This window comes from Pinus tabuliformis, chromosome 7 (assembly GCF_031772625.1).
Source record: "Pinus tabuliformis cultivar Carrire ecotype Pingquan chromosome 7, CPIR1, whole genome shotgun sequence".
Taxonomy (NCBI): domain Eukaryota; kingdom Viridiplantae; phylum Streptophyta; class Pinopsida; order Pinales; family Pinaceae; genus Pinus; species Pinus tabuliformis.
The window spans coordinates 1,142,770,557-1,142,786,862 of record NC_142293.1 but is presented as its reverse complement, the minus strand read 5'-3'; positions in this window follow the sequence as shown (position 1 = coordinate 1,142,786,862).

Here is a 16,306-nt window from a genome sequence, read left to right as displayed (position 1 = left end):
GTTCCCCTATGTTTGTCATTTCATGTATGTTTATCTTCCTCTGAAATTGTGTAAAGAAGTTTTTGGTTTCACTCTCAAATTATGGATTTACTTATTTTATAGGGTAGCAATGATGCTTGTGCAATTACATATTTACTAGTTTTATATTGTAGCCAATAGTACTGTGAGATCACAAATTTACCAATGTTATTTTGTGACAAAATGTACCCATGAAAATATAGAGCTAGAAACCTTAAATGTGCTCCACAATTTCTACACTTTCATCTCCTTATTCTTCCATGGTTCAGTTATGATTCGCTGCTTAGGATTATGTGTTATCAATCCATTTGCATTGAATTCCTTCCTTACTTTCTCCCTCTCCATTTTTAATACAATGAAAAATATTAAGATTCATTTTACTGTGTGTCAGGCACCATATAAGGACATTTATCCTTGGGATGAGCAATATCTGCCTACATATATATATGTGTATGATTAAGTATACCTTGGTGAAGGGTGATTTAACCAAGTTCTGAATCAATCTAATTCCAGTTATATTAAATACAGAGTGAAACACGAAATCTCAGTAAATCCTCAAAGCACTCCTCTAAGATGTCCTCGGAATTGACCCTTTCCTCAACTAGGGGGTTATCTCTATGAACTATAACAATTTCCATAATTGAACACATAAATTTTTTAAATCTCTATCTTCTAAGTTTTAAGAATTTCTTCATTTTGATAGTCCATTAAAATATAATTACATAACATAAAGAGACTTTTCATGTTCATTGAACTATTCTCTCAATATTTTCTTATATATTCTTATTATTTTATATTTAAAATAACTTTAAAATATATAATATAATATGAAAATGAAGTGATGAAAAGTACAAATAATTTAATTGAAAAACTATGTTAAACTAATAAAAAATAATAATTTACAACATGAAGAATAATCATAAACTAATAAAGAAATATCTAAAAATATCTTTATCATAAATATCTAAAAACCATTGGAGAGAAAACTATGTGACAAACCCTAACCCCTAAGCTTAAATACATTGAAAATTTTTCAGCTGAACACACATGGTGTCAGGCTTGGAGGGGGCTTCCCCCCTGCCAATGAATTTCTGGTAGCTTTTCAATCTCTGGTGGCTGGTCTTTGCAAGAAATCCCATTCAAAAGAGTAGCAATCCAAATTGATGAAGCATGTTGAAAACATCCCCTCGGTCATGCTTCTGCCAACATTTAGAAGAACCACTTTGAGTTATTTGGTTTGCGCCCTAGTAGGAAAGTTTATGGGCATGTTTCCCTCCCCCAAGTTGATTGATAAATGGATCAACAAGAACTTGAAGCCTAAGATTAAAGGGAACATTTCCCTCTTCGCCTGCAAAAATATATTTTTCACTTTTCGGTTTGAATATAGGGAGGATAGAGACATTATCTTCTAGAATGGGCCCTACTTCTTTGGATCCAGAGGTATGTATATCAACTCTTGGTCTCTTTATTTTGATCTGGATGAGGACATCCCAATGCAGTCTTTGTCAGGGTCAAAATGCTGTGTCTTCCTTTGTCATGCTTGAGTGATGATTCCTTAAGAGAAATCAACAATGGAGTAGGAATATATATTAACTGAGCAAATCCAAAAGGAAATCAATTTACAAATGAAAAAATATGTGTGGAGGTTGATCTTGAGAAAGGGATTCCCTCTGAAATCAATATGACATAGGGAAAATGGAGCCATTGCCAAGTTTTGGATTATGAATAGATCCATTTCAAGTGTATTTTCTTCCAAAACTATGGCCACTTTTCTAGAGATTATAAAAAGGCTTAGCTCGAAGGGAGAAGATTCAAAATAGGGTCGAGAGGAACAATGGAAAACACAAAAAAAGGGAGAAATAAAGGGAGGATAGGACCCCCTATAAATCCTCAAGGTCCAAGTCAAAATGCATCTTCATCCTCCATAAACTATTTTGGAGTCCTCTAAAACCAAGAAGTACAAGATCTAGTAGTCTCGTCACAAGAAATCCTAGAAGGAAATGAAGACCATCAAGGAATAGAAGAAGGATAACTTTTAGAATTTTCTTCTAAGAATAATGTGACCCCTCCAAAAAAATAACCCTCTCTAGAAAAAGACTAAAGCAACAATCAGAATCAGTTGGCGTCAAAGCCCATGAGTATTCCTCAAGGTTAATTAGATTCAAAAGGCACCACCTAGGCTAATCCAAAAGGTACCCCAAGTCATCAAAAGGAGTAGACCCTGGATTTAGGGTTTAAACAAGAAATAATAGGAAAAACATGAGAAAGCGAGATGAGAATACCAACCTTGAATTGAAAGGAAATAAAAGAGGTGATACTCCAACAAATTAGTAAGGGAGAAAGAGGTGGAGTTGAAAAAAAATTAGGAACTTGTCCTCAAATCTTAGATATATTAAATTCAATGATAAACCGAGAGAAATGAAGTAGTAAAGTGGGAGGAGGTAAGAAATCAAGCTCCCTCATATTATAATTAAGATAGTATCTTGGAACACAAGGGGATTGGGACACCCCATGAAGTCCCAATATGTAAAAGGATTAGTAGCTATGGAAAACCCCCAGATTTTATTGCTTCAAAGAAAATGGTGAGATGATGAATCTCTCAATTTTTTTTTGGCAAGATCATAGTGGGGTAGCTAAGAGCTCCAGAGGCGCATCGGGTGGCCTTGTGACCTTTTGGTTGGATGTCCATTTCATTCTCATTTCTAGAAAAAAAATATAGATTTTGGATAATAGTGTGATTGGAATAGATTGAAACCAAGGAGCAGTTCTCAATAATAAATGTGTCCTATTAGATATGGAGAAAAGTATGAATTTTTGGGACTCTCTTATCTCTCTCAAGGCGGCGAAATGGCAGAAGGATAGTATCATTGGGGGAGATTTCAATAGAATTATGTATTCGGCAGAAAAGTGAGGGGAAGCATCGTTCGTGATCCATTTAGGGACCGATTGGAGGACTTGATTGATTAATGGTTTTTGATCATTATCATTCCCAAGAAAGGGAAGTATACATGGACAAATAAAAGGACAGGGGATGGCCACATTGCTTCTAGATTGGATCATTTCCTTTTGCATAGTAATTGGCTAATCAAAAGGATTGAATGTATATAGTCAATCCCAGTTCAAAGTGAATCAGACCATCATCCCATTTAAATTGATATTGATCCTCTGGAATATCTTATCCCATTTAGATAAAATCCATCTTAGATTCAGAAGGAAGGAGTAGTAGATGTTATAAAACAAGATTCGAATGTTCTTATCATTGGTTCACCCACCTATGCTTGGGATTCAAAGCTTAAAGCAGTAAAAAAGAAACTTCAAACCTGAGTTAAGGAGAATTACAAACCCCAAGGATTTAAAAAAAGGATTTATATAATTAGCTAGAGAAAAATTATGCATTGTAGGAAGTCCAGAGAGTAGATGGTTGGCATATAGAGAAAGAAAAAGAACTGATAAAAAGAATCCAAGAAGTGTGTTGGAAAGATGAGTATTAGTGCTTAAAGTTGCAAAGCACATGGCTGAAAGTGGGAGATCAAAACAAAATATATTTCCATAAGCAATCAAAGGTGATGAAAATCTACAATCATGTAAAATACAACACCCTCGAAGGGTGCATAAATTCATCCTTAAAGGAAAAAATTAAGAAGGAAATTTTTTATCACTTCCAGAAGTTGTACTCAGAAGATTCATAGTTGGACTTGGCTAAGGCTAGTGAATTTTTTCTTTGTATTCTAATTATTATTTCCAATTCATAAAACTAGATGTTATCTAAAGAAGTTGATGAAGAAGAAGTAATATAGGCCATCTGGTCTATGGACCCAGATAAAGCCCTTGGGCGAGATGGCTTCCCTATAAGATTTTTTCATTCCTTTTGGAATATTATTAAGAGGGAATTCATGTGAATGATTAATTCCTTAAGGTGGAAAGAAAAATTGGGAAGGATTATGAACTCTTACTTTCTCACCCTAATCCCAGAGGAATCAAAGTCATCCTCCTTCTCTCACATCCATCCAATTTCTCTTCATAATTTGGTCTACAAAATTATCACCAAGATCATCATCAATAGGTAAGAAAATTTCTTCTGCCAATCATTTCAGAATACTAGGGAGGTTTTATGAACCATCATGAAATCATGGATAACATTATATTGGTTCAGGAAACCATTCTTACAAGTAAGGAAAGAGAAGAACTAGGTATCAACATGAAAATAGATATGTTAAATGCGTTCAATTAGGTAAGACATTCTTTCCTCCTTTTGGTTATGGAAAATTTTGGTTTTAGCAAAGAATTATTAATAGCCCGCATTGGTGCTCAATGGATAACCCCTTTGGTGAATGGATATCTCTCATTTTTTTTTTGCATCTAGAGGCCTTAGACAAGGCTATCCTCTCTCCTCACTATTATATATTCTGGTTGTCGAGAGATTAAGTATAAATATCGAATTAACAAGAACAAAGGGGTGATTAATGGGTTGTAGCATAACCAAGAACATCAAGGAAATCACCCATTCCCAATTCACCAAAAACAACCTCCTCTTGGGGTGCGGGGGGCGTTGTGGTTCCAAGATCATAGCTCACCATTTTTTATTGGTATTATACTCCTTGAAATTATTAGCTGGATTAATAAATAGAAGGAAGATTCATTTGTTCTGATGTAATTTCTCTGATGTCACTCTTTATGATATAACAAGGATGTTGTAATTCCAAGCCGGGATTGGGCAGGAATATTTCAATTATTTTGAAATCCCTAATTCCATAGGGAAGGCACGTTAAGACGTTTGGTTCAAGGTCATCCAAAAAAAAATGTAGGCTTCGGGTGCTCAATGGTTAAATCTGACCACAAGTACTATACTAATAAAAGATGTATTATCGTCTTTTCCAATATACTTATGCTCCGAGCTCTTGGCCCTAAAATAAATTATAAATCATATCAGGGTGCTTATTTGTAAATTTTTATGGCAAGTTGGAAATCACAATGATAAAATATTCGATCTATTTCAATGGAATATCGTTTGAATTCCTAAATATTTTGTGGATTTATTAATTAAAGATCCTTATCTCATGAATCTGTCTCTTGGAGCCAAAATTGTGTGGAGAATAATCTCAGACTCGAAGTAGTGGTCGAAGTGTGCCTTCTTGAAAATGTATTTCCATAGAAATCACCTTTTAAGAGAAGAAACAATAGATTGGTTTGGTTCGAGATCAAATATTTGGAAATTTTGCAAAAAATAACCCCTCTTTTGATCGAGCATCTAAGATGGAGGTGAGGTAATGGTGATCACGTTAATATGTAGAATGCCAAATTTCACAGACAAAGTCCATTAAGGAATCAAGTAGTAAGGGAGCTAGTAGATTGGATGGCACAAAAAGGACTTACCAATATTAAAGACAACAAAATGGGATGATCATGCCATGTGTTATGGTTGGTCCTTCCCAAGCATATTTCCCATCCTTCTTACACAGTTGGGAATTCATGTGAGATCTCTCAAAGGTATGTCTCCTATATCTCAAATAGAGCAAAACAATCGCTCCTGGAAATTAAGCCCCAATCATCTATATTTTGTTCAAGAAGGCTATTCTCATTTTGTAAATCAATTGCCTCACCTTCCAGAAGATAAGTTATGAAAATCAATCTAGAGAAAGGGATGACATAACAAAGGTTAATATATTATGTGGGAATATTAGACATAAAAAAATCATCACAAAAGAAAATATCCATAAGAGAATTATCCAGGTACCTTCTCGATGCTCTTTATGCATGATCATAGAGGAAAATATACATCATCTGTTTAATTCCTTCTCCTTCTCCTTAGTTCACTAGAGGGAGGCCTTTGTGAATTTAATCCATTTAGAATCTATTCCAAATGACTGGGTGGAAATTTTCGTAACATGGAATAGTAAGCATCCATGGTCATGTAAGTCTTCTTCTCTGATCATGAGATTCTAGTCAACACTCCCAAAATATATTTGTTGGTCAATTTGGTTGGCAAGACAGCGACCATAATTTTCAAGAATGAGGAACAAGATCCCTCCAATGTGGCCCTTAAGGATACCTTCCTATTATTTGAGACAATCAATTCCCAAAGATTCAAATCCTCCGTCCTTGAAGAACTTTCCTCACTCGAAATGGATTGGATTAGGGTGGGATCTCCATCAAATCAAGCTCACAACTTCAAGCTCTATTTTAATAAAATAAATATCACCTCCATTTTATCAAGAAGTGACAAAATTACATATTTGGAATTCCAATCAACACCAATTTTCACTATTCTTCATTGGTGCATAGAAAATAAATCCAGGGGCAAGAGGAGTGGGAGGAGTGATTCTTGGCCCTGAAGGACAAATAAAAATACATTTTTTAGGGGATTAGGAATCTAGAAATTGATAAAAAATTTAGGAAATCTTGATATTTAATGACTCAATGATAGTTGTCCAGTGAGTTTGGGAGGCATATTGTCACTCCAAAGTAATCTCCTCTTCCATAGTGACAAGGATACTACTCCAACTCCAAAATTATGATAATTTTGAACTCTTTCATGTGTGAAGGAATTTAAATTTCTCAGAAATTTTCTTCCCAAATCAAGGATCAAAGTTGACATCAGGAACATTAGAACTTAATAACGAAAACACATCAAATTCTTCCTTGCCATGAGGTTTCCAAATATTATAGTGGGACCTATTGTCACTGCAACAAACACCCCCCAAATTGTTTTCTATACTATAATTTTGGAACCTACTACGGCTCTTATGATTGTTCATTCCAGTCATTCGAAGTCACTTACTCACACATGCTCAGTCCACAATAACTTCATGAGTGCATTCCTTTATGCAAGCTTGAAAAGGTATAACAAATTCCATCAATATAGATCCCGTGCAATGTTCAACCTATGTCGACAGTCACTATGCACTTTCAATTGAAAGTCTCCCACTTTTGGTTGTAATTATTCTTGTATTTCTGCGAGTTTTGCCAGTTGTCACTTTTGTGCACCTTCATTTTCGCAAGTGTCACTTTCATGTTTATGACTATCTATTTTCTTTATTTTCATTTTAAAAAGTTTTGTTTTCATGTTATCACCACTCTGTCATGTATCACTTTCAATTGTTGTTCACATTTTGCAAGTGTCATTTGTACTTTTACCTTAGTGTCACAAGCGTCGTCTTTTGGCATGGGAAGTGTTACACATTGTAAAAGAAAAGTTTTGGTTCATAATGGGAGTAAAATTTGGTACCAATGGGTCTTATTTACCACGTAGACATGTACTAGACCCATTCCCAAATTTTTATGCATTTTCGTACTAGTTTCATCATTGTCATAAAAAATTGTATCTTAACTGTCCCACCTAGGCAAAGGGAGTCGATCGTACATTCTTAAAGGGATATTTTGATGCATTTTCCTACACTATTGTGTCCTCTTTATCATAAGGAAATACATCAGACATATTCCCCAAGTATTGAGCACTTTCATACAACTGTCATCACTGTCTTCGCAAAGTGTCACTTAAGTGTCACACTTAGAGGAGGTTGTTGTATTGTCATCACATTGAGGGGATCATGTTGTTTTTGTGTACTAAGTGTTCAATGTTGTTTCATAATTGTATAGTGTGTGTGATCATTCATAAGTTCAATCCTGATATCACTTCTACCTTATTGATCCTGCACTTAGCGAAATCCTAAAAAACTTTCTTCTCGACTAACTTGACCCAACTTAGCCTCCTTGAATGATGCATTACACAGTAACAAGGCTCAAGCTCCCCCCTTTCCTCCTAGAACTACACAATGCACATTTCATGTCTCTAAGGACTATGCATTGTGCAGTAATAGTTCTCAAGGATTTCCTTCCTACCCTAAGAAACTATGCAATCCTACCTTCCACCCAGTTTCTTGCTTTGCATTTTGTAGTCTCAATCATCAAGTTTTCTCTCTAAGTCCTTGAACTACGCAACTGTGCAATCTACAGTCTCCCTCCAAAACCGCACATTGTGTAGTATCAAGGCTTAAGACTCCCTCATTGACATCCACTATTGTGTAGTTTACCCTTCCAGTCAGTATTCTTCTATGCATTACGCAGTGGCAAGCCTTAGGTTGTCTCCTTAGATCCCTATGCTATACAATTGCAAAATATGTAGGCCTCTCTCTCTCCTGTGCTAAGCATTGGGAAACTTGAAGGCTTAAGACTACCTCATTGAGCTCCTTAACTACGTAGTCTCCTTTCCCAGGCCTAAAGAATTGTGCATTACATAGTCTCAAGCTTCAATCCATCACTCGTAGACCTTGGAACTACACAATACCCAATCCCTGAGTCTTCCACCTTTTCCAATGCCTAGTGCCAACTCAATTAACTATTTTTAGGAAGCAAGCTAGACTAGGAGACTTTAGACTGATGTTGTATCGTCATGAGTGGATTTCACTTGCAAGTACTATATATTAATATGAAAGGATGATGCTCGGAGAGGAGGTGAAGATTATGCTAAAAGACACTTGTGAAGCTGAAACCATGTAGAGGTCATCAAGTGAGAAGATGAAGGAAAATCAATTTATGACAAAATACCAAAGATCATGACCACATGAATACGCCATACCATTCAGTACTTTGGACGGTGAAGATGATTAACAAAGAAAATATTTCATGATGATGAAGTACTGAACATACCTCTCATGAATATTGAAGACAAAGCAACAACAGAAGTAGCTTGACATTGCCATTTCATCATGGAGTCCATGTCATCATTGTCAAGTATTGACTTGTACCAGTGCCATCACAATTTCATGTGTGTCCATGCATATTGCCACATTATTTGTGGATATAATGATGTAATTATCAAAAGGAAAGGAAAAAATGTAATGTGTCGAAGTCCAAGAGTCACATGTGGAATATGAAAAGTCACATAGTCATATATGGAAAAAAGAGTATTTAGGAAAATTCCAAAGTCATAGAGAAGTTCAAAGGTCAGATTAGAAGTCTAAACATTATGAGGGAAGCTCAAGAGTCATGGGGATATGTAAGGTCATTCCTCTTGTTATAAATGCACCCTCATAACTCAAGAAAAGGGTTTTTTTGGAGGCTTAGCCTTTGGAGAGCTATCCTTAGCTTCTCCAACTTAGCATAGGAGAGAAGATAATTATTTGGAAAAGGAAGAAGTGACTTAATGTTCCAATATTGGAGCTATTGGCTTGCCATTGTAATTGTATACTTGGATCTTTCACCTTATAACCAAAATCTCATTGAGGCAACACACTTTCATGCATATGTTGTAAGAATATTCTTTGATGTTTGTGATATATGTTGTTCTCATCTGTATTAAATAAATTGAACTATTTCGGTGGATTTAGTGCTTATCATGTTGAATATGTGTTGTATTTTCTTTATTTTTTGTTGTTTTTGTGTGAACTTTTTCACTAGATAACTAAAAAAATTTCCTTGATCTCGCATGTCTCTCTTAGGATGGTACTATTACTTTCCTTCTAGAGGCTCACTTTTATTTCCTTCTCATGAGAGTCTCCATTTACACATTACAATTAGTGTTTCACAGTGTCAACTTTCTTGCTGATTCCAAATATTATGTGCATACTCTCTTATGTGATTCATTGCATCCAAGAAAACCTTAGTGTTATGGTAGCCAGGCCAATACTTTGGATGGGGCTCCTACTCCAAATGTTGTGAGCTCTATTTGGGACTTCACATCAGGGAGGCCCCCATGGTTAACAGATTTCCAACACTGTCAACAAATGGTGTTACAAGGAGGGCCAAATGACAAGTTGTGCCCATTAAGTCTATTTTCAAACTCTTATCTTAAATGGCTCATTCCCAAATCATTCTTCTGGGGTGCTTTTCAAATAAATCCAATGGTAAACTTTCAATCCACGAGGAACCTCTTCATAACTTGTCTCAATTAAGGTTTGATGGTGAGGGTGAAATATCCATAGATGAGCATATATCTAATTTTCTCTATTTTTTGAATTCTATGAAATATATTATGAAGACGATTCTCTTATACTTTTTGTAATGTCCCAAATGGGAATTTGAATAGTAGATACTAGAAATAAACTTGAACAACAAAATAAATGTAAATAGGGACAAAACCAGTAAATAATACACAAACAGATGTTGATAAAATCAATGATCCATTTTATTAATCCAATGAAAAGAGTACAACAATGTGAAGGAATAGTGGAATCCGAGCTTTCTAAGAAAGTGAAGAAAAACCCAAAAAAATATCTCTGACCCAACTGATGAATGGCTCTAGCAATGATGTAGATGACTTGATGAGAAGACTGCTGCAAACTAGCCACGACAAGAGAAGACTGCTACAAACTAGCCATGACAAAAATGTTATCTCCAAATTCCACTGAAGCACTGTGATATTTCTGAGTGAAATCTCCTCAAGATTATTCAGTTTCCTTCCAACACCCACTAGCACGACCGAGGGTTTCCATCCTGGGGCTAAGAAGGAAGTAGATAATTAAGTTCTCAACCTCTCATACAAAAAGTAATATCAAATCCAAGATGTCCCCTAATGGCCTCCTCCTCCTCTTTTATAAATCTGATGGACCCCTCTAGAAACTCCATTATTATTATTATTATTATTATAATCATGGAGCACATTTCCCTCTTTTATTTTAATTAAAATATTCTTTTAAATGTGAGAAAAGAGTAAATTGGCCACCATATCTCCTCAGGTCACTAAAAATCTCTTCTAACCATCTTGTCTTGTAGATCTTCTTGTTCTGGTTCCAACGAGCTATTACACTAAGGCATTTTGCCAAGTTTTCCTCCTGAAATGCCATCTTAAGCGTAATTATTCGAGTCAGGCTAATTAATAACTATTTTTTGAAAGTTGTCGGAATGCCACAGAACGAAAAGAAAACTATGCAAATGATGGAATATACCAAGAGAATGTCATCGGAGGTCATAAAAACTCCTCAAAACCCCATGAAACACCTCCAGAAGCCCATGGGCCCATTGATGAAGTAAACCTACACTTGTGACCTATCTGCCCCAACCCTGAAAGTCCATCCTAACCATGCCATGAGGAATACCAGAAAAAGGAACATTACAAGTCCTCTTGCCCCAAGATTTCATGCCCTCAAGCAATCCAAACCTGTGGACAAATCTGGTGGCCCAATGCAGTTGAGACCCAATGCCTGGATCCCATATAAATTGTTGGGTGAGGCTACGCCTATGTGTCGACCCACCCCCACCAAGAAAGGATCCTTCAATGCCCCGATCCCAAACCAATCCCTGATTGAACCTATCATCAATAAACCCCCTCGATCCCAGTGCCACCAAGCATCAATGCTCCATGTCTCCTGCTATGCTACAACTTCGGATGTGAATGTTGCCCCATTGACTGCGTATCAACTCATTACCTCTCTCCAATCCAACCTTTGGAATAGACCGAGGTTAACCCTAATCTGCTGATGTTGGGCTAGTGTTATACAGGAAAATGACCTCCTCATTAGCCCAAAGGAGAAAGACACATTTGTTGAATAAAATACCTAAATTACAAACCTAATTTCCATAGTAACGCACCCCAGAAACATACAAGGAGTGTTATAACGCTTTCCATCTCTTAGCCAAAGGTGTTAGTCCCTAGGTTAATGCTTTGTTTTTCCTAAAGGGCAGCGTTACTAAATATTTATGAGATTGCAGAGGTCAAAGCACGAGTTGACTAACTGACACTCCACTTTTCACTCAAATGTCAACTTGAAAAGAAGGAAACATCCACCTATGGCCTAAATAAGGACATTGATATTCCCAACGGAGTCTCATGGGAAGGGAAAGAGCAATAAAATGATGAAACATCCAAGCTTTTGCCTGAATGGATCTCATGAAAGAATTGGCAAGGATGAGCCTCTCTCCATCTATATATTGGAGGCTTTGTCATTGTAGAAGAGGTCGAATGGTGGTCAAATAGTTGTTGAATGTTTGCAAGATATTTAGTATTTTTATGCTGCTAACAAGAGTAGAGAGAGAGAGGGTGGAGCAAAAGGACTAGAGGAGGCTTGATCCCTCCAAGATGGTTGTAATCATTCTTCTTCTATCTAATAATATAGATTTTTTTTTCTGTGTTGTCTACTTGATGGTGTCGATATTGTGTTCCTATAATTTTTTATTTGATTCCATGATTAATACATAGCTTATATGCATGCTAGGTTGTATTCTTATATATTAATGTTTTGATTATCAATGTTTATATGTTGTAGGATTACTCTGTGTCTTGTCTATGTGCAGAATCTGATCTAGGACCTAGCAGAGAGGTCTTCCACTTTTCCACATTGAGTTCTCCAGTAGGGCTACACCAAGGACTGAGGTAATCCTTCTCCTTTTACTTTGTCAATCATGGATTAATATGAATGTATGCGTGATTATTTGTGACAATTGCAGCTAATCTTAAAAAATCTACCTTGGGTACCAGGAAGACCCGAGAGGATATTTCAGCCACAACCACCTATTCATTAATCCCTGTAGCAGAATTGGCGACTCCATTGGGGACTAATACTAAGTTCCCGGTTTTAATATTTCAAGTTCCCAGATCTCTGTTTCTTTCCAGGCCTTCCTGTTCTTCTTGCTTCCTATTATGATCACTTACAATGCTTCACAACCTCCTATGCTATGCATAGCCTTTGATCAGACCCTGAATGACCCTTTTTACAACCTTTTCTTCTGTAATGCACCCTAGCTGTGAAGTCCAGTGAGTTATAGCACCCCCCAGGATTTTGGACAGAGTGTTAGTCTTGCTATTAACACTTTGTACCTTCTTCTAAGAATCGTTAGCTAATCATTATCTTGATATTCACCCTATTCTGTGAATTCCTGGGTTGGGAGGCTGCTTGTAGTCTATTTTAGGGATCCACAAATGTGCACTATGTTTGGTTCCCTGCTTCTATGATCATTTTCTTTTTAGGAAAATAGGTTAAGTGCATTTGTTTTTCAAGAAAAGAAAACAATTTTTTCTTAAACGAATTTCTGTTTTAGTTGGTTTAATTCTGTGTATATCTTGGGTTAGTTGTTAGAGAGCATTGAATGTATAGATGTTGTGCATGTGTTTACTGCATTGGATGCAGGGTAGTGAATTGATGTATATAAAAGTCTCTCCTTGTAGAAAGACTTCTTCATCGAATTGAAATTGAAAAGAATATTTTCTGCATAGTTTGAGTCAGAGTCTCATGAAACTCTATACGTCAACACCCCCTCCGAAGAAATTAATAAAGTACCTTTAAAATCAATATTGTAATAAAATAAATCAACAAATCTTTTGAGAATACACACATATTAGTCTAGGAAAGGATATTGGGCTAGGATGTGTGAGTAAACTGCCCAAGATCACAAAACTAAGACTAGTGTCATTAAAGAGAGTAAAATCCTACTGCACTCATATCATCTGGGACCACTCCCCTTAGAAAGGAGTTAAATATGAGACAACATTGGAATGTGAGAAAAGGTATCCCACCTTCAATTTCATATCCATTAGGCATTATGTGTATCGGGGATTCCCTCGAGAATATCAAAGCTGAGTTGGGGACTGAGGTATCCTGCCCACACAGCGTACTGTCTATGACCATGACCTCCCTAGTGGTGTTTATGATTTGAGGTAACCATAGTGGCCAGAATATTTTAGGGAAGAACATAAGGTGATTGGGGCGGGATGCCATAGTACCTAAACAAATGAACCTACTCTATCTTTGGTTTTTGGGAGGGTGCTCATCTTCATGAGAGTACTTGGCCCCTTAATCTGAGGTTCAGGTGAAGCTCAGGAGTAATCGTAACTGTACATTTGGCCAGATATCTCTTTTATCCATTGTGATATTGGGTTTCATCTTGAGCAAATGATATTTATCAGACAAAGACATATTCCCTGACTTCTTGTTGATTGACTTTTAGAATATTTTTTGATTTTTATGTGTTGGTTTGTTATCACTAAGACTATAATAAATATCACTTTAATTTTTATGGATAAAATATATCGGTCACTATGGCTAAATAAAACCCTCGTCATCAATATAGGTGACAATGAGGTCTTCCTCCTCCTACCCTAGAGGATCAGCTGAGCGTTGGTGATCCATATTCTCCCTCTTTGGGAAATTAGTCTCTAGTGGTTAACACTGAATCACACAATACTTCCCAAGACACCATATTTCCTGAGTACTTCTTTAACAAAGGAGTTTTACCTCCTTATAATCCTCCCCTCACTGATCCTCTTGAACCAGTGTTGATTCAAGTAGCACTTGTACCTATCATGTATTCAAAATTACCCACATCCAACATTCCCTCGACGACTAATGGGTCGTGGTATTTTGTGGACAAATTTGGTCCACCATCACTTCCTCAACCTATAGTTAGGAACACACATTTAATTGGTTACCCTGCTACCTAGACTATGCCTAGTCTAAGTAACTTAGTTACACTTTCTATGAGTGGAACCCAGTACATCCCAGTTTTTCCCCATTTTGTGTATGCTCCTGGACCTCTGGCTATCACTCCTAGTAGCGTGGTTAGCACAACTACCTTCAATAACCTTTTTGGTTGGAGCCCTTTGTTAAGTTCAAACCCCCAAGAATTTACAACTACCTTCAGTAACCCTTTTGGTTCAAACTGTTGGCTTGTTGGGGCCTGACCCAGGTTTAGAAGTAATTTAGCCAAATAAATCCCGTAACTACTGCCCCTTTTGGCAACAGTCCACGAAGTGTGGAATGAGGTCTCACCCGAGGTAGTATGGGAGGGTGTTGGAACTAGGTTTCCGCACCCTAGGGATGTCCTGATGGGGTTTGGGAGGTTCACGACCTGATCCTGCATGCTTGTGCTTCTCTACGTAGTTGTCTGACCTTCCTGTAGCTCTGGTACAGATCACGAAGAGGCGTTGTCTAGATCCTTTACTGTTGGGAAATTTATTGGGCTTAAATTGCTGCATTAAATTATCAACCAGGGAAACTCGTAAGCTTGTGATGATGCCAGCAAAATATATGCAGGAGTAGGCAACTAAATCTATGTCTAGCTAAATTATTTACGATTCAATATAATATGCAAGGGAAGAGGCTCCTAACTAAGGAGGTCCTGGTTGTCCTTCCCTACAGTATCATAGAGAAATCAATGATTACATAAAACTAGAAACTTGAAATGAAGACAAGAGAATGAACTTTAATTGTTGTTCAGATTCAAATAGAGAGAAAGACTAACTTAGTCTCTTGATTGTCCTCTCATGTACTAATCTAAACTAAACTAAGATTCATCCATAAGCATAAGAAATGAAATAACTTGAAACTTAAAAGCAGAAGAATGAATTTCAATTATCATGCAAATCAAATAGAGAGAGAGCCTAACTTAGACCCTTGGTTATCCTCTCATATGCTGATAAGATTCTAATTTAAAACTCATTCATCAATCACAAACAAATCCTCAAACATCTAAGCAATTAAATGAAATAAGATCTAATATGAAATAACATGTTCCTTTGATCCTTCTAGAGTGAGCTCAATTCTCCTAAGAACAAAGTGACAAGTTATTCCATATACTACATTAAGGAAACTTATATCTAAAACTACATAATGGAAATATATGTACAACTTATATCTAAAACTACATAACGAAAATATATGTAAAATGAAGCTTTATTCTATTCCATCATAAGTTGGATACAATGCTCCAAGAGTCCTCCTTTTGGAATGGAGGAGGTACTCCTATTTATACAATGAGTTGAGATAACAAACTCATAATGATGATCCACTAATCTCTCCTTTGACCCACATATTTCTCAACCATCTAGACACATAACCCTATCCTCCATGATCTTCTCCATGAGGTCCATGATCTTTTCCATGAGGCTTATCTTATCAAATTCGAATTTGATCATTCAAGGCCACATAAAGATGCCCTAGAAGCTTCCTTTGTGCCTACACATGTCAACAAACTCATTCTAATTGTTAGGTATAAGTATAAGCATCTTATTTTCTAAAGTTTAGCCATAAATCCACTTAAAAATGTTAAGAATTAATAAACTTTGGAAAAGCATTGTTATAACCCAATAATGAGGTAAATGTAATGATATGGAGGTGGAATGGAGGTGACATGAAGGTAAAATGTGAAGATATTGGTGAATAATGGAGTGAAAATAGGGACTATTTTGAGGCCCAACATTTACCCTTACTGTGTTATTATTATAGATCTGACTTAATTTTGTGGGCACAGGAGTCTTATCAATCATATAAAAAGTGCGCGTAGACATAAACTGAAAAGAGATCCATAAAAATATAATAGAAGCATAAACACACAGATCTACGAGCAGATGTACAATATG